This window comes from Bactrocera dorsalis, chromosome 1, assembly GCF_023373825.1.
Source record: "Bactrocera dorsalis isolate Fly_Bdor chromosome 1, ASM2337382v1, whole genome shotgun sequence".
Classification (NCBI taxonomy): Eukaryota; Metazoa; Arthropoda; class Insecta; order Diptera; family Tephritidae; genus Bactrocera; species Bactrocera dorsalis.
The window spans coordinates 86677326-86686183 of NC_064303.1; positions in this window are offsets into that span (position 1 = coordinate 86677326).

Consider the following 8858-nt stretch of genomic DNA (forward strand, 5'->3'; position numbering starts at 1 on the left):
GCTGCTCCAAAGCAACCGGGTGGGTGGCTTCTTACATTGTACGTGTGAGCCGTCTACTTTCAGTTTGATATACTTTCATATGTATGTAGATATGTATGTGTTATTCTTAACCGTATGTATGTGTAAATCTGTGAAAAAAGAGAAAAAACAAGCATTTGGAAAGCATAAAAAGCTGAGGAGAAACAGCGCTGTTCACCTGAAAATGCGCTAAATGTAAACAACGGTAATGCAACAGCCAACAGCATGGAAGCTGCGCTAGCACACATTGCACAACGGGAATGTATTTCACACTATTCACACCTAAATAGAAATATGCAAATAAGTACATACATAGCACTTGCTAAGCACTTGCATTCCAGTAAATTTCGATTGCTGTTTTCTGGTGTTTGGCAGCATCAATTATTTGTAAGGTATACACACTCAACTACAAGGCAGAAAAACAACAATAACTGCATATGGTACATATACATTTATAACTATGGTTCATATATAATCATATGTGAAATTTTCAGTTTTATATCTCACAAATTGAGGGTCTAGTGATTGTAAGCGTATATAGAGAGACGGATGGGTAGTAGGACATAGCTAAATCGACTCAGTTTGTCGTGTTGATATATGTATTCACTTATATATCATATATGTATATATTTCCATCTGGATATTACAAACTTCGTGACAAACTTAATATATCCTGTTAAGGGTATAGGAATAAAAAATGTACATATTCATGTGCGTGTGCATGATTGAAGCCGAATTCGAAGAAAATTTTCAGAACAACAAATCAAATTGAAATTATCGAACTCCTATCGGCTCACACATATTTACACACACATCCATATATACATTTGTATCTTGAATATACAACCATAGTGAGATGCATATTTGGGCATACAAAAGCATACAACTGTGCATGCATCGTTCTAGCTATTTTAGCAAAGATTGCAAAGTTGTGCGTGTATTGGTGTACATACATAAAGACACACAAATAATATACATACTTATGTATATACATATGTTTTACTCCAATGCATTTGCACTGCATAAGTCGTCTACCATTTCTCCATATATTAATGTGTGTTTCCACACAGCCACAAATGTAAATTTCTCACTACACCCCTCTCAGCAGACGCGATTGCGTTTATTGTTCAATAAAATAAATTTAGTGCACTTTAGCTAAGCACTTTACATACTAGCATAGTATGTGCGCGCAATAGTACAACACCTACAACCTATATTTAGCTAGTTTGCATCATCACTGGAAGTATACCGTTATGCACGGCCGCGAAGTGCATGTTGTATGCATTGAATCCTATTTGTTTAATGTTTATGTTCAGGATTGCAGCAATTTTGCTTTTAAGTAAAAAATCGTAATTATAAATAGCTTAACGCATCGATTTTACACGCATTTTTGCTCCACGCAATATTTTACTCTTCGCCAATAAAATGTTACTCATACGACATGACACCATTAGGAGTCGGATCTGCACATATTAATTTATCTACTGTGGAATTTAGTTCAACCATTTTTTGGTGATTTATAAAAACGAAAAAACGTTAACTTTGGTTGCAGCGTAGCTTTAGCAACCTTTAAAAGTAATGAAGTTTCCCTTACAAGCGCTTGATATTGATCGGACAGTTGTATGACAGCTACGAGTATATGCTATTGTGGTCTGATTTGAACAATTTCTTCGGAGTTTGTACCGTTGGCTTGGATAATAAAGTATACTAAAATTCGGTAAGATATCTTTTAATTAAAAAAAATTTCCATACAAAAACTTAATTTTGATTGTTAGGTTGTATGACAGCTATATGCTATTGTGGTCCGATCTGAACAATTTCTTCGGATTTTGTACCGATGGCTTGGATAATAAAGTATGCTAAAATTTGGTAAGATATCTTCTAAATTAAAAAAGTTTTCCATATAAAAACTTAATTTTCTTCTTTGAGTTTGTATGACAGCTATATGCTATAGTGGTCCGATCTAAACAATTTCTTCGGAAACTATACGGTTGACTTGGAAAATAATCTATGCAAGATGGCGTGAATATATCTTGTTAAATAAAAAAGTTTTTCATACAAAAGATGTTTTGATCGTTGAGTTCGTATGACAGCTATATGCTATAGTACTCCGATATCGGCGGTTTCGACATTTACAGTACCTGTCCAATAAATTACGAACGAGAGCAAAAAAACAAAAATATATATATATATATATGGCGACAAAATATTGAATATGATTCAATACAAAAATATAATAATTTAAGTTTAATGTATATAGCATATAAAAAACAATTTTTTTCTAAATTTAGCCAAATATTTATGTTTTTATTAATGATTAAAGTTAGAACTATTTTTCACTTCGTTCGTAATTTATTGGACAAGTACTGTAAGCAGCTTCTTGAGGAAAAAAGAAAGTGAGCAAAATTTCAGATCTATATCTAAACACTGAAGCTATATTCAGTCCTACACGGACAGAGCTAAAAATCGACTTAACTCGTCACTCTGGTCATTTATATATTATATATATATATATGTATATATAATATAACCTGTTCAGTTAGTCTGGTTAAAGGTTTTCACTGAGAAGCATATTTATTTCTATTTATATACCCATATACATACTCCTATATGTGAACTCATAAAAATGCACGTGTTCAGAGTCAAAAGAAATTCCGCCAGCTATCCCTTTATACACACAATAAATATTACAATAACAATTGTGTTTATATAAATAGCAGTTATGTGTATTTTATGCAAAGGTTGACGAAATTTTCGCCTAAATACATACACACTCACATCTATATTTGCGCTTACAGCACAATGAACAGGTGGGATCCATTCAGTTCCCTTGTTGGTATGTGCTCAATACAGCCGGCTGGCAGTTAGCTTTTCGCTGACATTGCATTACCATTGAACTTGACACCTAAATTGCGCTCAAAATTAAATAAATGCACTTGTATAAAAAAGTTATTTGTGCTCTTGGACTTGTAATAGAAGCCAATAAAATAAATCAGTGGCCACAACAGCTTCGGCACTACACAGACTAGTCTATGTCACTTGCGGACGTAACTTAAGAGGTGTGCTCGAAGCATAGCGAGAATTTTCGTTTAGAGAAAAAAATATTTATACATTCGTTTACATTAATATTGTCGTGTACAAAATAATTCCCATTCGGTATTATGCCCTTATGAGAGCGCTTCTTCCAATCGTTGACAAATTTCTTAAACTCGAATTTGAGATAGCTTTTAGCTTTTTCGTTTTTTGACTAGAATTCGTGAACGAGTTCTTTGATCTATTTATTTTAGTTAACGAAAACTGTTAAGCTTACAAAAAAGTCTAACCTTATATATATGGACTCCCGCTATTTTCTGAACACACCTCGTACAAACTGAGTACCCAAATAACAAGTCAACTGAAAAGCCCCCGGTTGACACCTAGAAGGCGCTACTAGAATATGATGATCCATTGATTTAGTTGACAGCTGTCGGATCATTAGTTTGTGAGTTATATCATTTTTGTCAGAACTTTTGTTATAGTGAAAAAAATGGATAAAAATGAATTTCGGGAGTTGAAAAATAATGCTTTTTGAAGGGAAGAAATACAATTGAAACAAAAACTTGTCTTGGCGACGAGTTTCCAGACACTGCTGTAGGAAAATCAACCATCAAGTACTGATAGTTAGTTTAGACGTATTGAAATGAGCAGTGGACTCCCTAAATAAGTTGTTACCAACGAAAGCATAAAAAAGTCCACAAAATAATTTTGGATGGCTGTAAAATGAAGTTGTTCGAGATAGCAGGCACTCCAAAGATATCAACTAAACGTGTACATCATATCATTCGCGAATATTTGGGTATGAGAAAGCAAAGTAGGTGCCTCGTGGGCTCACTTTTGACTAAAAACAACGACGAGATGATGATGATTCGGAGCGGTGCTTGGAGATGTTCAAGCGTAATAAGCCCGAGTTTTTGAGTCGATATGTGACAACGGAGGAAACATGGCTTCATCATTGCATGCCGAAGTTTTATCGACAGTCACAATTCAGTAAGATCGATGGCAAAAATCTATAAATTGAGCTTTGAAGTGCTTTCGCATCCACCGCATTCTTCAGAATTTGACTCCAGCGACTATTTCTGTTCTCAGATCTCAAAAGAAAGCTCGATGGGAAGAAAGCTTCGTTGAATTAAAAGATGATTGACAAAACTGAGACTTATTTTGAAGCAAAGAACAAATCGTAATACAAAAATGGTATCGAAAAGTTGGAGGGTCGCTATAATCAGTGTATCACCCTCTTAAAGGGAATTATGTTGGATAAAACATAAGAGTTTTGCCAAAAAAATTTGTTTTACTATGTTATGCCGTGGACTTTTCAATTGACCTGTTTTATGGATCGCTGCCACCATGTGTCGCTTTCTGTTGCTGCTGATTTAGTTACATAACGCAACGAATATTCATACATATACAGAGTAAATTTGACTATTTCCAAATTAGTTCGAAAGTAGATAGATTTGATTTTGACTTCTAAAGGTTTTTGTCGATTACCACTTTATGCGACAACATGTGCTAATGATTCCTTGCATAGTATATGATAGTTATAAGTGCCAACAGAGCGTTGACATGCTAATCGAATGAGTTGAAGAGCTATGCAATGATCTAATAACACTTGAGTTATGTCAGACGAAATCTTAAACCCTAGACGTCCTACAAGCCAATTGAGTTCAAAACTATTTGTTCATTTTGTCGAATACGAAGCAGAGAACACAGTAAGAACAAATTGCAAAGTTTTTCTTTGCAATCTCGCACGATCTGTTACTCTGAGATGCTAGCGAATCAAAGGACAAGGTATAGTTTAACCAATAGGTGGACAATAGAAACTAGTCTTTGATCTGAACAAGAAATTTATGCTATTGGGTTCGCTTTTCTGCGCTACGCATGTGTGGATGTGTACTCATGCTGCACTTGACTTTTTTCGTTTTGCTGTGAAATGCTGCAATTCTCATTTGTGGGATTATGATGCACTTGACATATGCAATTCGTTTTCATTTGGGCAGACAGGAAAAGGCATGAAAATAGAATAACAACCCTGTAACTAGCATGCCCATAATAAGCATATTTTAAGTTGCGAAATTCGAATAAAAAGTGAAATACACACTGTGGCTTGACGTGCCCCCAACACCTCGAAGTGTGTCAGTGGCACATTTGAGAGCATTTCCAGATGTGCAACGGTACATGAGCTATGTTGTGTGTGTGTGCGCGCGCTGACATGGATGAGCCGGCAGTGCAGTCAACCAGCCTCTATTTGCCTGGCGTACTTATGCGTTTACATAGCTACAAAACACATGTTGCAATGATGCATTTGCACACACACACACACACTCATAGATTTTCGCATTCTCAGCACTTGATGTCATTTGTTTTAATAGTTTAAGGTCAAAATGTTTGTGTCTACTTAAACACAATTTTTATCACGATGATAAGCAATGGATACAGCGAAGCGCATGTGTGCCTGTGTGTATGTGGTAGCTATGGCGACTCTCACCCAGAACTTAGCGTCGTTGCACATTGTTATTGTACATAAAGTGCCGCGAAAGCATATCACTTCGACACATCGCCGCGGCTGATTGAAAGTCGTCGTTTGGCATTAGCGGCGCAAACATTTGGCATTACACGTGGGTTTTCTGTGGCGGATCATATCGTATGATACAGTGTGAGAATAATTGAAAGTGCATATATGGCAGTCAGAGAACGCAAGCGAAAAATAAGAGCGAAAAAAAAATCGAATGAAAGAAGAAAAAACGTTCACTTGGGTTCAACCGAAGCTACAATACCTTTCAAAAATAAATAAGCTTTCATACAAGAACTTGATTTTAATCGTTCAGTTTGTATGGCAGCTATATTATATAGTGGTCCGATCTAAAAATTACTTCAGATGTTATAGCAATGATATGGGAAATAATTCGTGCTAAATGTCGTAAAGATATCTCGTTAAATAAGAAAGTTTTCCATACAAATAGGAACTAATGAACTTAATTTTGATTTTTAAGTTTGTATGTCAGCTAAATGTTAAGGAGATCCGATATCGGCGATTCCAACAAATGAGTAACTTCTTGGCAAGAAAAGTTCACATTCGAAATTTCTGATCGATATAGCAAAAACAGAAGAACTAACACGCGGGCTGAACCCCGAGAAGCGGATTATTTGCCGGCACCGACGAAAAAAACTTATGATTCAAAACCTTGGATGGAAGAAATTTTTATTTGACAAGATATCTTCACGAAATCCGGCATAAATTATTGTCCACGACAACACCAGGATCTCAGAATATATTGTTGAGGTCGTATTCCTGACATATAGTAGTCTTACCGCCGACCAAAATCCAATTAAATACCTTGAATTCGAAAAGAGAGCTTCAGTGCAAGCCAAATTAACGATTTTTCTTGTTGTTTATTCCTTAACTGGTATAAATTGAGAAAGTTCAGAATGATCCGTAGAACATTTCACGCATACGCGATTTTATAAAAGAAAAAATGAACACTTCTAATGTGCACGACACATCTAAATAAAAATGCTGCTTACACTGCTCGATATCTTAACTTGCAGCTTACACATTAGAAATTGTGTGGAAATATGAGTTCCATTGTTTTTCGTTGATTGGCTTCTCTGCGAAACGCCTTAGTGACGCAAGAGCAGCAATCTATTCTTTGACTTTGAACACGTTCCGTGTATAATGCAAATCACACTGCAAACAATTGCAGTAAAAAAATACACGCACACACATACACACATACCAAAATTCACGAAGAAAAATGTGCTGAAGCAGCGATTTTTGCTTGATTTTTGAAAATATTCTCAGCCATGCAGTCAAAGCAAATGCCGTGCAATAATTATTTAATATTGCCACACTTATGTATGTGCAAATGTAATGCTTTAGTAGACATATATATATTTATTTATTTCAAGTACTTGTCTGCACATTTTTTATTTCTGCTACTCGTGCTCATATTTCCTTGCTCATTCCTCATGCGCTTCACTTTGTGTTCACTTCTTCTTATGTTGCCACACTTACATTTCGCTCCCTGCAATTGTTGTACTTCAGCACTTTTCAACTTGCTATATATTTGTTGTAAGCCAACTGATATTCGATCAGTTTGTATGGCAGCGTAATCGTGAAAGTGTTCTACCTATTCGCCATTATAAACGAATATTATTTGCAACAGCATAAATGAAAAATTAGCTTATATAGCTGAAACACTCGGGCCTGCTGAGTTTGCTACAACCCAGTAAATAATAATTTTTATCTCAGAAGCAGTTACAGATATCTCATGTTCCTTGTTGCCATTGGTATAAAAGTAACAGCACAGCACGTACCTTCGCAGTTGCGTTGGTAGGCCAGTGCGTATGAGTAACCATTTAACTCTCATTCGAACGTTCAGTAGTAAACATGTGTGAACGAGTTTTTCCAGAATATTCTTATCTGCCACGCAAGCGAATGTAATTTTCTGACAATATATAAATATGTGCGTATACTGTTGCTGATTATTGAAATCCTTGACCTACTTCATTCATAGCTTGATTCATAAACACTATTTATTATTAGCGATAAAAGTTTAACGGCACGACGAAGCGAACAGGAAATTACGAAGTAGGTTTGATTACACGCATTAAAAAGAATATCAAATACTAAATGTAAAGCATGGTTTGAAGAATAAGTATGGCTTGTCAATTTTTTGAAGAAAAATTTATAAAAAAAAAATATTTTTTTTGTAATTTTTTTTTGTAATTTGTAATTTCATCAACTATTTATGCATTCCTGGATAAAATTTCCATTTTGCAAGCATAGCATTAGCCTAGTCAGGCCGACTGTTACGCCGCGGCTATGCTTATTTTCTTCCTGGTGCTTGGAATTTATGAGCACAACAATGAAACAAACGATGCAATTATTCGAATGCAATATTTTCGTGGGTGGTCGTCCATACCAGGACTTGAGGTCAAGAGTTTAATGACTCGCTGTGGCTCTAGTATGACCCGCGCAAGAAAAATATCAATAGGGTAGGCCATAAATATTTAATTTGTGTTTTTGCTATTAATGAAATATATTTATATATCACTGTCATATGATTTTAATTTAGAATGTTTTGTAATAATTGTATAGATGCATACACCCACACTCTTAAGCATATATTTACAAGTACGTCTTGACACAATTTATTTCAAAAACAACATCTTGTGTCATAATAATGAATTATTAATTTGTTTGCTTATTAATATATACACACACATATATATATGTATACGCATCTTGAAAAATGTAAAAAGCTCTAATCTCCGGCTCAAATTTGGGTTATCAGCGCTTTAGTGGTAATTGGCGCAAAGCTACTGCTGCCGCGTTGGCGCCTAACCGTAGCACGATGAAAGTCAAGTCAGCAATTTTTTTTATAAAATATTATATAAATTTTTTATGTGCTTAATTGATTGAATAATACAGTGGTGGAAATTATTAATAGATGCAAATCATTTAAATAAAAAAATGTATTACTTTTTCTTTTCTAAAAGATATTTCAATGCGTCGGAGACCTTACAAAATATATCCAGATGATCAGCATGATGGTCTGAGACGATTTAGTTATGTCAATAGTTTATTAGTTTTGGAGATATTCATGTAAAATTTTGTTCATGACATTTTCTTCCAAAGTAGCTGCTAACTTGTCGGAACCGCCGATATCAGATCACTACAGCAAATGGTTGCTATGCAAACAGAAGGGTCGGAACTAAGTGCTTGTGTGGAAACATTTTTCGTTTGACTAGATATTTTTACGTTCTGCTTTCTCCAGACTGGATAAGGAAGCGAAGCAAATAGG